Source organism: Lepidochelys olivacea, assembly GCF_965140295.1.
Source record: "Lepidochelys olivacea isolate rLepOli2 genome assembly, chromosome: 4".
NCBI lineage: Eukaryota > Metazoa > Chordata > Testudines > Cheloniidae > Lepidochelys > Lepidochelys olivacea.
In genome coordinates, this window is record NC_140414.1 from 102,481,406 (window position 1) to 102,498,850 (window position 17,445).

Sequence of the window (17,445 nt, forward strand, 5' to 3'; positions counted from 1 at the left end):
AGGCCAATACCATCGAATTTTGTCCACAGTACCCCAAATTCAACCCGGCAAGGCCGATTTCAGTGCTAATCCCCATGACGGGGGTGGAGTAAGGAAATCGACTTTAAGAGCCCTTTAAGTCGAAAAAAGGGCTTTGTCGTGTGGACGGGTGCAGGGTTAAATCGATTTAATGCTGCTAAATTCAACCTCAACTCCTAGTGTAGACCAGAGCCTAGACTGTTGTTTTGTGTAATTTTTATTGTCAGCTCTTTAGCCCAGATAACATACAGAGCAGCCCTCAGGATTTATGCCCTGTGTTTCAAAGCACTATGTACCTTTATGATGCTGTATAAATGCTTATTAGCAGAAAAAACAAATAATAATTTTGGAATAGACCGATGTCTAAATCCGTTCAAAAGCAAACACCTCAGGAAAACACTAGGTTTTAGATGGAATGAATTTATAACAAATGTTGGGATTCGTCAGAGATTCAGCTGTTCCTTATCTCCAAAGTTATCCAGAAAAGAAGATGAAAATATCTGGGACATGTTAAGAATGAAGCCAAAGCATCTGCCATAGCAGAGGTGTCACTGCTAGCTGGAGGAACATATAAAAGGGTCCAACGAAAGAATCCCTCTGCCAAACAGTACTGTGAGAGGGAAAACATGTGGCACTTAACAACATAGAGGACAGGTGAAGAGCAGCCCGGGATACACAGGAATTGTGGGAGAGCTTTGTCTGTGTCATAAGCCATGTCTGAGAGCATGAGAAGGATTCAGAATTAATTTGGCCCAAGTCCTCAGCTCTGGGCAAGGGCTGCTCTGCACAGCATAGGAATACTGACTGCAACGGTGGCTTTAAGCCAATCTTGAGCAACCCTGATCCTAAGGCTGCACTGGGGTAGGCCTGCTCTAATTTATGTTGCCTCGCCCACAGCAACCGCTCCTGGAAGGGACATGGCATAGCAACACCTCAGGCGCTGTGCACTTCCAGAGGATCCCCCTACACTAGGGCATTCCTCCCCAGCCCTTTCACTTTAAAGCTCCACCCCTTTCACCCTACAAAAATGTAAAACCTGCTCTCTCTCTTGGATGAGAGACAGATCCCAGCACAAGCAGAGACATGGCATGTTTGAGTAATTGCCTTTTTTAGCTTAAAGTTAAATCTAAGTCAATACCTTTTCTGAACTAATCTGGTCTATTCAAGCTTTTTAATAATGCCATACCTTATAATGACAGTCCAGTGTAAACCTTCAGGGTTCTGAACTAAATCAGGTGTTCAGAGAAATAACCAAGTCATTTCTAAGTAAATACAACTAAATACTGTTCAAAAATGGCAACTGGATTTCATCTTTTTTAAATTGGCTTGGCATTTTAAAGGCCATCCCTTGGAAGGCTTCATAGTCCTCCATTCTGTTCTCTTTTTCTTTTTCTTGTTTCTGTAACCTTACGACAGCAGATAGAAAAGATGTTCCAAAGTACAGATATCAGCTCATTTACAGCGAATTATAATAGGCAAGTGGTGCAGTAAATAGAACACCCGATTTTCTCCCCTCTTTTTTTTTTCCTTTGGTTGAAGCATTTTGTGATGTTCTCCAGGTGAATCCCATGCATAATGTAACACTGGCAATGCTGTTTGCATAATAAGCTATTTTCTACCACAGATGCAGAAACATTTTATCACTATAGAGAGAGCTCAGCTTATGAATACATTTTCATATAAGTTGATTTATGTGAAAATTACTAATAAATGCAGTCTAGCCATAAGTAGAATGTTTGTTTCCAGTTTAAGGAGTGATGTTATTTGAAATTTAGGTGGGGGAGGGGACCACATCCCACTAAGAGATACATTTTGAAATGTGATTTAGCTTTCAGAGCTTACTCCTGCCAGGTATTAGGTAACTTCATGAGGTGCTGAATGTCCTCAATTCCCATTGCCATCAGTGAGAGTTATGGATACTCTGCGCCACACACTACTGCTCAGCACCTTGGCGCACAGAGCCGGAAGTACATTGTGCTTGGTCCAATCAAAAAAATCTGCACTTGCATCATGGAACTCTGTACAATGTTACGGAAACTTGCAAACTGGTGTTCAGTGACTCCCACAGCCTTTCGTAAAACCCAGCTACCTTGTTACTTTACTTGCTTTTCAGTTTATCTTTTTTAAATTAAGCTATTTTTAAATTATTTAAATTGGAGCAACAGACTAAATAGCAGCAGGTTTCTTGGTGCCACGTACGCATGGTGTCCACCAATAAAATAAGATATTGATCTACAAAATATGGCAACAATGGCAACTACAAAAACTGCAACTATGTACATACATAAGAAATTGTATGCACTTGAATTGCCCCATTTCGCTGCGGCGCTGATCCTGCAGTGATTAGGACATCAGTGAGGCTCCACATGGGCACAAGGCTCTGTCCATTCAGAGCCCAGTGCAGGATCAGGGCTCATGAGTTTAGTCATGGATTAATGTGACTGTGATGCGGTGTATACCCCACATATGCCCTGAAAGGGTTAATATGGGCCTACGAGACCAACTGTGCCTCCTGGCTGCACCTGGAGAGTTGGCCAGGGTTAGCCCAACTGGGAGGGGTGGGTGGTTAGTATAAAGAAAGGAAGTTGGGGTAAACAGTTTTACTGATCAGAGCTGGAAATACAGGGTGAGAGGGAGAGGCTGAAAGTTACATTGGAAGATAAGGGAGAAGGAGCAAGGGATGAGGAATGATTTCAGATTGGGAAGAAGAAAAAGTGAATAGAAATGCTTGTATCAGAAGAAGAGGGAGCAGACAGGGATAGAAAAGAGAGAAAGGCTAAAGATCAACATCTTATAATTGTCAAATCCCTAGCTGAAGATGTAAAGATAGGAAATGTTAATCCCTTGAAAACAGCCAAATGGATTAGGTAAAATATCAGGATACATTAAGAGCTAAAAGAATGGAGGGGGGAGATTTATTAATAGAATGTACACATAAAGGAACAGGCTCACAACTACAGCTTTAGGGAAAATAAAAGTAATTTGCCAGCTACCTAAATATAGAACAGAAACAAAAGAGATAATGTATGGGGTTCACTTGGCATGACTGAAGACGAAATTAAAAGGGATATATGTGAGGGCCAAGTCCTGTTTGTTAAGTGACCGATTAGCAGGAGAGGGGGAGAACACACGCCATCCACAGCCACCTGAGTCCAATTTTAAAGGTGCAACACTATCTAATAGGGTTAAAATAGGATATCAACTCTTCTGGGTTAAACCATATATCTCAGCCCCTTTGAGATGGGCATGTGGCAGCTGTCTGTAAGGGGAAAATGAGGTGTGGAAAATGTGGAGGAGAACATCCATATGGGAACTGCATAGAAGGATCAGAACTCAATGCAATAAGTGTGGGGATAAGCACAGTGCAGCATACAAAGCCTGTGGGGCAGCAGAACAAGCTAGAGACATACAGAAAATTAAAACTAGCCATAAAATATCCTATGCAGGAGCTACCAAAAGATATTCACAGTGGTAAGCAGAGAAGGAGGAAAAGTCCAGTGAGAGAAAAAAGCTGCTGGTACAACAACATGCAGTTCAGGGAAGGAAAGATAAAATAAGTGGAATAGAAGATATATTGCTTGTAGGCAAAGAGAAATTTATAGCATTTATGATAGACATGATTAATTGCACTTTACAAACAGGGAAGAAGACTGAAACAATAAACATTATCGCCAAAGCAGCAGAAGAGTATTTGCATGTAGGCAATCTCTTGATAGACTGCATTCATCTGATTTTAAATGAAGTAATAATGTAGATTAAACAACATGGTTCTAATGATTTTTTGCTGGAATGCACATGGTTTAATAACACACAGCCAGAAATGAAAAAGAACTGTTTTTAAAATGGAAAACAAACTTGATGTGATATCACAGGATCATAGAACTGGAAGGGACATCAAGAGGTCATCTAGTCCAGTCCCCTGCACTTGTGGCAGGACTAAGTATTATCTAGACCAGGAGTGGGCAAACTACAGTCCGCGGGCCGGATCTGGCCCATGAACTGTTTTAATCCGGCCCTCGAGCTCCAGCCTGGGAGCAGGGTCAGGGGCTGCTCTGCACGGCTCCCGAAAGCAGCAGCGTGTCCTCCCTCCGGCTCCTATGTGTGGGGGCAGCCAGGGGGCTCCATGCCGCATGCTACCTCTGCTCCAAGTGCTGCCCCCGCAGCTCCCATTGGTCGGGAACTAGGGCCAATGGGAGCTGCAGGGGCAGCGCCTGTGGATGGGGCAGAATGCAGAAGAGCCACCCAGCCGCACCTCCACATAGGAGTTGGATGAGGGACATGCCGCTGCTTTCGGGAGCCGCTTGACGTAAGCACCGCATGGCGCCTGCACCCCTGAGCCACCCCCCTGTGCCCCAACCCCCTGCCCGAGCCCTGATCCCCCTCCTGCTCTCCGAACTTTTCGGTCTCAACCCAGAGCACCCTCCTACACCCCAAGCCCCTCATCCCCAGCACCACCCCAGAGCCCGCTTCCCCAGCCAGAGCCCTCCTGTCCTCCACACACACCCTGCCCCAGCCCAGAGCCCCCTCCTGCACCCTAAACTCCTCACTTCTGGCCCCACCCTGGAGCCCACCCCCCCAGCAAGAGCCCTCACCTCATCCCGCACCCCAACCTCAATTGCGTGAGCATTCATGGCTCACCATACAATTTCTATACCCAGATGTAGCCCTCGGGCCAAAAAGTTTGCCCACCCCTGATCTAGACCATTCCTGACAGAAGTTTGTCTAACCTGCTCTTTAAAATCTCCAATGATGGAGATTCCACAACCTCCCTAGGCAATTTATTCCAATGCTTAACCACCCTGACAGTAAGGAAGTTTTTCCTAATGTCCAACCTAAACCTCCCTTGCTGTAATTTAAGCCCATTGCTTCTTGTCCTGTCCTCAGAGGTTAAGACAAACAATTTTTGTTCCTCCTCCTTGTAACAACCTTTTACATACTTGAAAACTGTTATGATGTCCCCTCTCAGTCTTCTCTTTTCCAGACTAAACAAACCCAGTGTTTTCAATCTTCCCTCATAGGTCATGTTTTCCAGACCTTTAATCATTTTTGTCACTCTTCTCTGGACTCTCTCCAATTTGTCCACATCCTTCCTGAAATGTGGCGCTCAGAACTGGATACAATACTCCAGTTGAGGCCTAATCAGCGCAGAGTAGAGCGGAAGAATTACTTTTAGTGTCTTGCTTACAACATTCCTGCTAATACATCCCAGAAGGATATTCGCTTTTTTTGCAACAGCATTACACTGTTGACTCATATTTAGCTTGTGATCCACTATGACCTCCAGATCCCTTTCCGCAGTACTCCTTCCTAGGCAGTCATTTCCCATTTTGTATGTGTACAACTGATTGTTCCTTCCTAAATGGAGTACTTTGCATTTGTCCTTATTGAATTTCATTCTATTTACTTCAGACCATTTCTCCAGTTTGTCCAGATCATTTTGAATTTTAATCCTATCCTCCAAAGCACTTGCAACCCCTCCCAGCTTGGTATCATCCGCAAACTTTAGAAGTGTACTCTGTATGCTATTATCTAAATCATTGATGAAGATATTGAACAGAACTGATCCCTGCGGGACTGCACTCATTATGCCCTTCCAGCATGACTGTGAACCACTGATAATTACTCTCTGGGAATGATTTTCCAACCAGTTTTGCATGCACCTTATAGTAATTCCATACAGGTTGCATTTCCCTAGTTTGTTTATGAGAAGGTCATAAGAGACAGTATCAAAAGCTTTACTAAAGTCAAGATATACTGCTTCCCCCCTATCCACAAGGCTTGTTACCCTGTCAAAGAAAGCTATCAGGTTGTTTTGACATGATTTGTTCTTGACAAATCCATGCTGACTGTCACTTATCACCTTATTATGTTCTAGTTGTTTGCAACTTGATTGCTTAATTATTTGCTCCATTATCTTTCCAGGTACAGAAGTTAAGCTGACTGGTCTGTAATTCCCTGGGTTGTCTTTATTTCCCTTTTTATAGATTGACACTATATTTGCCATTTTCCAGTCTCTGAAATCTCCCCTGTCTTCCATGATGTTTCAAAGATAATCGCTAATGGCTCAGATATCTCCTCAGTCAGCTCCTTGAGTATTCTAGGATGCATTTCATCAGGCCCTGGTGACTTGAAGATATCTAATTTGTCCAAGTAATTTTTAACTTGTTCTTGCCCTATTTTAGCCTCTTCTGATCCTACCTCATTTTCATTGGCATTCACTGTGTTGGACATCCAATCACCGCCAACTTTCTTGGTGAAAACAGAAACAAAGACATCATTAAGCACCTCTGCCATATCCACATTTTCTATTATTATTTTTCCCCCCTCGTTGAGTAATGGGCCTTCCCTGTCCTTGGTCTTCCTCTTGCTTCTAATGTATTTGTAGAATATTTTCTTGTTATCTTTTATGTCTCTAGCTATTTTGATCTCATTTTGTGCTTTGGACTTTCTAATTTTGTCCCTACATACTTGTGATATTTGTTTATATTCATCCTTTGTAATTTGACCTAGTTTCCAATTTTTTGTAGGACTTTTTTTTTATTTTTAGATCATTGAAGATTTCTTGGTTAAACCAGGGTTGGCTCTTGCCATACTTCCTATCTTTCCTACGCAGTGGGATAGTTTGCTCTTGTGCCCTTAATAATGTCTCTTTGAAAAACTGCCAACTGTCTTCTATAGTTTTTTTCCCTTAGACTTGCTTCCCATGGGATCTTACCTACTAACTCCCTGAGTTTGCTAAAGTCTGCCTTCTTGAAATCCATTGTCTTTATTTTGCTGTTCTCCCTTCTACCATTCCTTAGGCTCATGAACTCCACCATTTCATGATCACTTTCACCCAAGCTGCCTTCCACTTCCAAATTCTCAACCAGTTCTTCCCTATTTGTGAAAATCAAATCTAGAACAGCCTCTCCCCTAGTAGCTCTCTCCACCTTCTGAAATAAAAAAATTGTCTCCAATACATTCCAAGAATTTATTGGATAATCTGTGCCCTGCTGTGTTATTTTCCCAACAGATGTCTGGGTAGTTGAATGGAACCTTTCAATGTTTAGATCTGAGAATTACAACAAGCAATGTAGCAAGTAAATACAGTTGGGAAATCTATAAAGAAGATGGAATGGGAAGTGATCACTTCCCTGTGCTAATTATATATCAAGGCCAAGGTAATGCTGTAAACATTGAAGGAATCCCTACCTGGAGCCTTAGAAAAGCAAACTGGGGACTCTTTAAGAGAAAGTGTGTTGAATCATAGAATCATAAAATCATAGAATATCAGGGTTGGAAGGGACCTGAGGAGGTTATCTAGTCCAACCCCCTGCTCAAAGCAGGACCAATCCCCAGGGCTTTGTCAAGCCTGACCTTAAAAACTTCTAAGGAAGGAGATTCCACCACCTCCCTAGGTAACGCATTCCAGTGTTTCACCACCCTCCTAGTGAAAAAGTTTTTCCTAATATCCACCCTAACCTCCCACACTGCAACTTGAGACCATTACTCCTCATTCTGTCATCTGCTACCACTGAGAACAGTCTAGATCCATCCTCTTTGGAACCCCCTTTCAGATAGTTGAAAGCAAAAATCCCCCCTATCAAATCCCCCCTCATTCTTCTCTTCCACAAACTAAACAATCCCAGTTCCCTCAGCCTCTCCTCATAAGTCATGTGTTCCAGTGCCCTAATCATTTTTGTTGCCCTCCACTGGACATTTTCCAATTTTTCCACATCCTTCTTGTAGTGTGGGGTAGTGAATATCTAAGTACCAACTGTAAAAGTGATAATTTAGAGGAATTTCATAATATAATAAAGGGAACTGTAGTAGCAACCAACCTAGCTATATGCAAGATATTGAATTGCCACAAACTCAGAAATCCAGCTCCCTGGTAGACTGAAGATTGTAAAGCAGCAATTAAGGAAAGAAATAAGGCATATAAACAAGCAAAAAAGTACAATGAATAGCAAGGACTTAATGAACGATAAAAGTTATAAAGTGATGGCACAAAAACGTATTAAAAAGGCAAAGAAAGAGATGGAGAAAGTATTGTGCAAAAAATGAAATTCTAAACTGTGTAGAAAGTGGTTTGCAAGGACAATGCACAGCTGATCGTATTGTAAGATTAGAAACAGAAATATAAAACAGCATGAGGAACAGAAAGTTTATGATAGCTGTCCTGTTGGACATTGGAAAAGGATATAACATGCTGTGAAGGGAAGGCTTGCTGTAATAACTAGCCACAATCAGAATGAATGTTGTTGTCGATAAGAGACTTCTTAAGTGACAGAACCATGCAAGTCAGGGTGGGGATGACTTTGTCGAATATTTATAAACTTACTAATGGCACCTCCACAGGGCAGTGTTATCAGCCCTACTTTGTTTAACATCATGATTAATGATCTCCCAGAGAGTATATCGGCAGGAATAGGTATTCTCCCATTTGCAGTTTGATTGAGCTATATTGACCAAACATGGAAGACTTAAAATAGCTGTGGAAAGAACCAACAGGAGATTTCAGAATGGGGAAATACTTGGCAATTTAAGTTCTCACTTGCTGAAACAAAGGGAATGATCTTCACAAAGAGAAAGATTGGGGAGGAATGGAACCAATATCTCTATGCAGAGAAAATTCAGGTAGTTCAAAATTTTATATTCTTAGGAGTTATGTTTGATAAGAAACTACCTTGGAAGGGTCATATAGATCAGTCTTTCTCAATCTATTTGATACCAGGAACCAGCTTGCTGCCTTCCTAAACTGTGTCAGGGAGATCTTCGGGACCGGTGTCAGTCCACAGACCGGTCTTTGAGAAACGCTGATATAGATAATATCAAGATTAAATACATCTCCTTAAAAGTATTACTGGGAACAATTGGGGTTAGATAAGAACATGTGATAATGATTTATAGACCACTAATAAGTCCATTTACAGATTATGCATGCCAAACCTTCAATTCAGGTTCTAAATCAACACTTAAAAAACTGGAACCAGCCCAGCCCAAGTTCTGTGAATCACATGTGGTGTGAGTATCATGCAACTGTTGTGTGTGATGTAGGTAGCTACCAGAGAAATGCCTATAAATGTAAGGATGAAACTGTTAGTTTTAACCTTTTGGGTTAATGGAAATAGTGAAGATAAGAGTACTAAACAAATGTACAAAGACTGTTGGGAATTAAGTAGACAAGATGCAACTGGACACCACAAACTCCCACATGCTAACAGGGTCAAAGGTGGGTAAAAGTTTTGAGTGAAAAGGAAGGACTGGAAGGGATTAATATCTTTATTCATGGGAAATCAAACTATAGCAGAACAGTTCTCTCCTGTTGTGGATTTGGAATTATATGATAAAACAAAGGGAAGAGCAGGCCTATCAAATATGACAAATAAAACTTATGAATGTGTACATGGCAAATGGGGTCTGCATTGCCAAAGCTATACTGATGGATCTAAAAATGATGACACAGACAGAGTGGGAACAGCCTTTTGCATAGTCGTCAACTCCATGGATGCTCCAGCTGGACTGAGCACTGTGTACGTATGCCTGACACTCACCTCCTGAAGCAAGTACTCTTCTCTTAGTTAAGACAGGGAAGAAGGGCATGTGGAGGGCAGTGGTGGCATTTCAAAGACGTACTGAAAGTACATCTTACAAAGGGAGGCATCAACCCAACAAACTGGGAGGTCTCGGCATGGAACAGAACACAGTGGCACCACACTGTACAGCAAGCCACAGCTCACTTTGAGGAGAACACACGTGCTCATGAGACAGAGAAGCAACAAAGGAGGAAAGAAAGGGCACAGCAGTCCAGCCAACAACTATGTCTCCTTCAAGATTACACCTGTCACTTCTGTGGGAAAATCTGCAGGGCAAGAATTGGGTTCCTCAGCCACTTAAAAACTCACCAATGAATCCCCTTGGCAGACATCATCCTCGCATCGAGGGATAGCCAAAGAAGCTCTGGGGCTGGAGCACCCAGGGGAAAAAATGGTGGGTGCTGAGCACCCACTGGCAGCCCCCCTACTAGAACTTCCCCATCCCCCCAGTGCCTCCAGTCCTTGGGCAGGCCCCACATATCAGTGCGTCCCCTTCCCTCCCAGCGCCTGTCGTGGATCAGCTGTTTTGCAGTGTCAGAAGGCACTCAGGAGTAGAGGGAGGGAGCGGAGCAGGGTGGGGCAGGGGTGGGAAGAAGCAGGGTGGGGGTGGGTCCTTGGGGGAAGGGGTGGTGTGGGGGTGGGAGGAGCCGGGGGGAGCACCCCCTGGCAGATTAGAAACTTGGCACTTATGGCCTTTTGTACCCCTGAATTTGGAATTAAGAGATCTATGATACTATCCAGTTTGGGGGTCTATAATGATGGCTGAATTGGTGGGCATACAGTTGGCACTGAGCTGGATAAGGTATGTACACCCAACTACAGTGGCTATCCTTTCTGAATCTCCATCAGGTATAATGGCAATCAGAAAGGAAACCTCTGAAAATGGTTATAACTTAATCAATGAAATATTGTTCTTAACTACAGAGATAGTCCAACTAGGTACACTTATAGCAATAGTATGGATCTTGGCCTACAGTGGGACACCGGGCAATGAAATGGCAGATAAGTCAGCAGAAAATGCCTTAAAAATGAGGTTTATATAACGATCACTCTGAGTTCACAGGACTTCAAAAGTTTGTTTGAAAGAACTTAAGGAATGACTAGAAATATAAACCAAGGAGGGGAAGAAAGGATTAAGGTTCTATGAAATATGTCCGAGAGATGAGGATAATGTTATACTTTGCAGCTAAGGGAGAAGAAGCAAAGTAACTAAGTCAGAGTGCTAACAGGTCACTGTGGCCTGTATGGTAATTTATATCTACTAAACATGCACAAAGACGGATTGTTTGAAACATGCAAAGTTAAAGAAACAGTTGAGCATCTGTTATGGCAATGCATGGAAAATAAATAAAGATTCTTTATGAAGAACTGAGACACCTTAAGGTGAAAGAATATAATCTGAAAAGGATTAGTGAGAGTACTGGGAAAGTGAAATAGCATTAAAAAAGCATTTTTTTAAGGATACAGAATAGGGTGAGAGGATATAGCTTTTGATAATGCAAAACCCATGGTAGTTGGCAATCAGTGTCACATGCAGAGGCCACTTTCCTTGAACTTTGTGAGTTGCTTTCCCCTGCCCTGAACTGCAGGAATACCAAGATGAGAGCTGCCCTGACAGTTGAGAAGCGAGTGGTGATAGCCCTGTGAAAGCTTGCAATGCCTGACTGCTACTAGTCAGTCGGGAATCAACTTGGAGTGGGCAAGTCTACTGTGGGGACTGCTGTGATCCAAGTAGCCAATGCAATCACTGACGTTCTGCTATCAAGGGTAGTGACTCTGGGAAATGTACAGGTCATACTGGATGGCGTTGCTGCAATGGGGTTCCCTAACTGTGGTGGGGCAATAGACTGAACACATATCCCTACCTTGGCACCGGAGCACCTTGCCAACCAGTATATAAACCACAAGGGGTACTTCTCAATGGTACTGCAAGCACTGGTGGAACCCAAGGGATGTTTCATCGACATCAATGTGGGATGGCCGGGAAAGGGCTATTCGAGCAGTTGCAAGAAGGGACTTACTTCCCAGACCAGAAAATTACTGTTGGGGATGTTGAAATGTCAGTAGTTATCCTTGGGGACCCAGCCTACCCCTTGCTCCCATGGCTCATGAAGCCTGGACAGTAGTAAGGAGCAGTTCAACTACAGGCTGAACAAGTGCAAAATGGTGGTAGAATGTGCCTTTGGACATTTAAATGCTCGTTGGTGCTGTTTGCTGACCAGGTCAGACCTCAGCGGAACCAACATTCCCATTGTTATTGCTGCTTGCTGTGTGCTCTATAATATCTGTGGGAATAAGGGGGAGACGTTTATGGCAGGGTGGGAGGTTGAGGCAAATCACCTGGTGGCTGATTTTGAGCAGGCAGACACCAGGGCGATTAGAAGAGCACAGCTAGGCATGTTGTGCATCAAAAAGACTTTGAAAACCAGTTTCATGACTGGCCAGGCTACGGTGTGACAGTTGTGTGTTTCTCCTTGCTGTAAACCCTCCCCCTTTGTTGATTTTAATTCCCTGTAAGCCAACCACCCTCCCCCCTTCTATCACAGCTGGCAAAGGAAATAAAGTCACTATTGTTTTGAAACCATGCATTCTTTCTTTATTAATTAAAACAAAAGTGAGATAACTAACAAGGTAGCCCAGATGGGGTGGGGTGCAGGAGGAGGGAAGGACAAGGCCACATTGCTTATTGTAGCCACACTAAAAATCAAAACTGTTTAAATGACAGCCTTCTGTTGCTTGGGCTATCCTCTGGAGTGGAGTGGCTGGGTGCCCGGAGCCTCCCCCCGCCCCGCCCCTGGCGTTCTTGGGCATCTGGGTGAGGAGGATATGGAATTTGGGGAGGAGGGCAGGCAATTAGACAATGGATGCAGCAGGGGGCTGTGCTCTTGTTGGCTTTCCTGCAGCTCCAACAGATGCTTCATCATGTCCGTTTGCTCCCCCATTAGCCTCAGCATCGCCTCCTGCCTCTGCTCTTTGCTCTCGCTTAATGCTTTCCTGGCCTCTGCCACTGAATGCTTCCACGCATTAAGTTGTGCCCTATCAGTGCAGGAGGACTGCATGAGCTCGGAAAACATGTCATCGCAAGTGTGTTTTTTTCGCCTTCTAATCTGCGATAACCTCAGGGACGGAGATGATAGGGGGAGCATAGAAACATTTGCACCTCGGGGGAAATAAAAAGGGAGAGTAAAATTTAAGATGATACGTTTCTGAGAACAAAAGGGAGACTCTTTCACAGTGAATCAAGCAATTCACAGCAGACAGCACATGTGCTTTAGGTACAAGGTCTCATTTTGTCTTTTATATTGAGCGCCTGCCGGTATGGTGACACATCACACACGTCTGGGCAACAGAATTCAGTTTCCAGGCAGCCATGGGAAGCCTGTTGGTACAAGGGACTGGCTTCTTTCACCTTCACAACATGTGGGAATGCTTTCAACCTGCAGCGCCACCCTTTCCCATAGCAAGCAATGCCAGCTGGGTTTCACATTTAAAAGGAGACGCTGCGGTTTTCTGGTGGATGTGCAGCACACACCTCCCCATGTGCTTATTCTCCGGGATGATCCCTTCACCTCTCCCCCCACCACGTGGCTATTCTCTGGGATGATCCCTTTTAGATAAATGCAAACAACCCAGCATGAACGGAGTCCTTTTACTGTTCCCTTACAAAAATTCCCGTTTCAACCAGGTGACCATGAATGATATCTCTCTCCTGAGGCTAACACAGAAAGATAACGACCGAATGTTGCTTGAATGCGACCAAAACCCAGGACCATTCACTGCCATGCTTTGTGCTGCAATGATTCCAGACTACTTGCGACTGGCTTGGCGTGGTAAAGTGTCCTACCGTTGAGGACGAAATAAGGCAGCCCTCCCCAGAAACCTTCTGCAGAGGCTTTCAGAGTACCTCCAGGAGAGCTTCATGAAGATGTCCCTGGAGGATTCCCGCTCCATCCCCAGACACGTTAACAGACTTTTCCAGTAGCTGTACTGGCTGCGAATGCATCCCAATTCTTCAGGGCAAATCAAACATTAAACACTATTGCTTTTAAACCCTGTACTGTAGTTACACATGTGCACTCACCAGAGCTGCCTACTCTGGATTCAGGGTTGGGAATCCCGCCTTGGGAGGGTATTGGCTCCAGGATGATGAAAAGATCCTGGCTGCCGGGGAGAACGGTTTCACCGCTTGCCTGCTGCGCATTCTCCTCCTCCTCTTCCTCATCCACAAAATCCTCCTCCCTCTTGCGTGAGACTCCCCCCTTGCAGGTGGCTATGGACAGTGATGAGGTACTGGTAGGGTTCCACCCTAGAATGCCATGCTGCTGATCATAGAAGCGGCATGTATGGGGCTCTGACCTGGAGTGACTCTTTGCCTCCTTTGTCTTTTGATAGGCTTGCCTGAGCTTCTTAACTTTCAACCGACACTGCTGTGTGTCTCTGTTGTAGCCTCTCTCCCCCATGCCCTGTGCGATTTTGGCATATATATTAGCATTTCTTCTTTTTGATCTGAGTTCAGCCTGCACAGATTCTTCTCCCCATACAGCAATCAGATCCAGTGTCTCCCTTTCAGTCCAAGCTGGAGCTGGTTTGCGATTCTGGGGGGACTGCATGGTCACCTGTGCTGCTGAGCTCGCCACGCTGACCAAACAGGAAATGAAATTCAAAAGTTCCCAGGGCTTTTCCTGTGTACCTGGCTAGTGCATCAGAGTTCAAAGTGCTGTCCAGAGTGGTCACACTGGAGCACTCTGGGATATCTCCCAGAGGCCAATACCATCAAATTGCATCTGCACTACCCCAAATTTGACCCAGCAAGGTCGAATTTAGCGCTACTCCCCTCACTGGGGAGGAGTACAGAAGTCGATTTTAAGATCCCTTTAGGTCGACGGAACGGGGTTGGTTGTGTAGACGTATTCATTTTTAAATCAACCTAATGTGGCTAAATTCAACCTAACCCCATAGTGTAGACCAGGGCCTAGATTCATATAATGGTTAGCACTGAGTTTGAAACTAATACTCATGGAACTGATGGAGCGCCCTTTGAAGCCAGTGGATCAAGCCCCATGTGTCTGAGGATCTAATAAAACCACCTACCTTGCCGCTTCAAAGACATTTTGATTGAACTGGGCCAATAATTGTTCCGCAGAAGCTCTAGAATTACTCCCAGTTGGAATTCAATACGATGCCAATGCTGCAAGTTACCTCCTGTGACCTCGCTGCACCCCAATGGAGCCTCATTGATTTCAACAGATGTCTATGCTGGCACAGGGGTCTGTCCATGCAGAGCTGGAGCTAAATTTGAAACCGTACATTAAAGCACACACCAGTTATTCAGTAAAATAAAATAACGGGTTTAGCTCCGCTGCTGTTGTAATTCAGTGTCGTTTCATTGAAGCCAGTCAGTGAAGATAAGCCCGTTTACACTACCTGAGGATTTCATAGAGTTTAAGGCCCAAAGGGACCACTCACTCATGTAGTCTGACTTCCTCTATATCACAGGCATTACGTTTCACCCAGGTATCTCTATATTGAGTCCAATTACTTCAATTAGACTAAAGCGTTTCAGTCCTCAGGACTAAACAGGCGCATGCGTCTGGTAGAGAACAGGAGAGACTAAGGGATCATCAGTGATTGAGGCCCAGGCAATGGAAGATATTTTATTAGGTGAGATATGCGCAGGTTATCCCAGCTGGGATCCATTCTGCAGACGAAGGTGAAAAAAACCCGTAAATTCCCTGCCAATCTGACCTGGAGAATTTCCTTTCTGACTCCCCAAAAATGGCAATCCATTTGACCCTGGTGATGGAGAATGGGTTCATGAAGCAATCTATTCACAGGTATATAACATGGTGTGGCACTACAAGGTGGTACTCACAACTACCAGAATAGAGGGGTCTCAGATCATCCATTGTTAGTTACACACTTAGTATATCTATAACAGCTCACTTCTCTATTTTAAATGCCACTAAATGGAGACTAGTTAAATTCACTGCTGTAGTAATAAAGAAAAGGTCAACTCAATGTCTGTCTCGGCCATTAATCAATCTTTCCCGTACTCTCTAATTATCTTGATTGCCTGATTGAATGAAGCATAGGACATAGATCTCTATATATACGTTCACTCACTGTCTCTGCTCCTGACACCATTTTGGAGATCAGTGAGCATATTTTCAAATGATAACTTATTTCAAATGGGACCCCCACACTCCAATGATATCTCCTCTCTCACGTCTTCCCTCATTTTCAGTACTGATTTTTGCTCATCGTATAATGATAGCACTACAGAACTCTGAAGCATCTTGAATCATTTCTGGCAGCAATTTTGCTTTTTTCTATTCAGTAAACTGGGGTTTGAGACATCATTCGTTCTCTAATTTTGAATTTACAATTCATATGTAAGAGGGTATAATTGGCAATACAACAATATGTAAACATAGGAACAAATTACAGAGATGGAAAGATCAGATTTTTATATCTGTAATTCTATTATCCTTACACATATATAATGCAGCCATAATGTGTCTCAGAAATTCCCATACAATCTATGAGAGGCAGTCAAGTCTGGGATCTTGCTGGGTGGAAGTGACCGGCTATCAGGAGAACTATGAGAATGAAATCCTCTGTCTCTTATTAATGATCCAATCCTGCACAGACCTCACTGGGAATTTAGGGAATACTGAATTAGAACAATAATGCTTCCCCCTTCTAATTATCTCAACTGCCTGTTTGAATGAGTCATGGGATATAGCTCATTCCTATATCTATTAATGCTAGACAAATTGCTCATAAGAAAACATATTCAATTAGTTTATCTTTTTCTGTTTGCGAATTGTTTGTGAACAGATCACAATTTTCTCAGATTTACTCATTGTCTGAAATCACTGGCCAAAAAATTTCTGCAAATGATTCTCGCTCTATAATATTATTCAAGCAACTCATTCTGAGTAGTCAGGATTTGATGTTTATCCCTCTTTTCTCTATCTAGTCCAGTTCAGATAGGTGTTTAGTTTTGTTAAGGCCTCTGCTGCCTTCTTCTCTTAGGCCCTGTCTGCAGTAGGAAGATTAGTATCCTCATTACAGCTAATGCCACCAATGGTGAGTGTGAACAGGGCTCTGCTGTCTTTACCACCATATCACAAAAACAAATGTATTGACAAAACAGTAAAATGTCTGAGACTCCTCTGTTATGGTGGCTTAGAACTGGTGCTGCTTCACCATTGCAGACAACAGCTAGTAATGGGCACTACCTTTTTAGTACAATGATTATTAGAGCAGACAGCATTGAAGGTGGGATTTACAAAGGGGATTTAGGCTCAGCATTCCAGGACAAAATGCTGGAGAAGGGTGTGGCCTAAACCCTGAAAAGGGAGTTAAGTGCCTAATTTGGGCCACAAGGAGGCACCTCCCTCAATCTGTGATTCACAGATTCACAGCTGTGAACCCTCAGCTGGAGTTAGGTGTTCAAGCAGGTCAGCCCTTTCTCAAGAAAAACTAAACTTCTGCCTTTGACCCTATAGCCCAGTGGTTCAAGCACTCATCCTGGATGTGGAGACCAAGGCTCAAATCCCCCCTCTGCTGGGAAAGAGCAGTAACATGAACCCATCTCCCAGATAAGTGGCCTAACCACTGGCCTAGGCAGTATGGGGGCTCTCTCAATCTCTCCTATTGAAGCTGTTCCACTTTGTATAAATCCGTATATGCTCATTGGCCCAGAGAGAGAGAAAACCTGTATATCCTAGTGGTTAGGGCACTTAGCTGGTAGGTGGGTGACATGAGTTAAAGTCACTGCTTTTCTCAGACAGAGTGGCGATTTGAACCTAGGTGTCCCACACGCTGGGTGAGTGCCCTGACC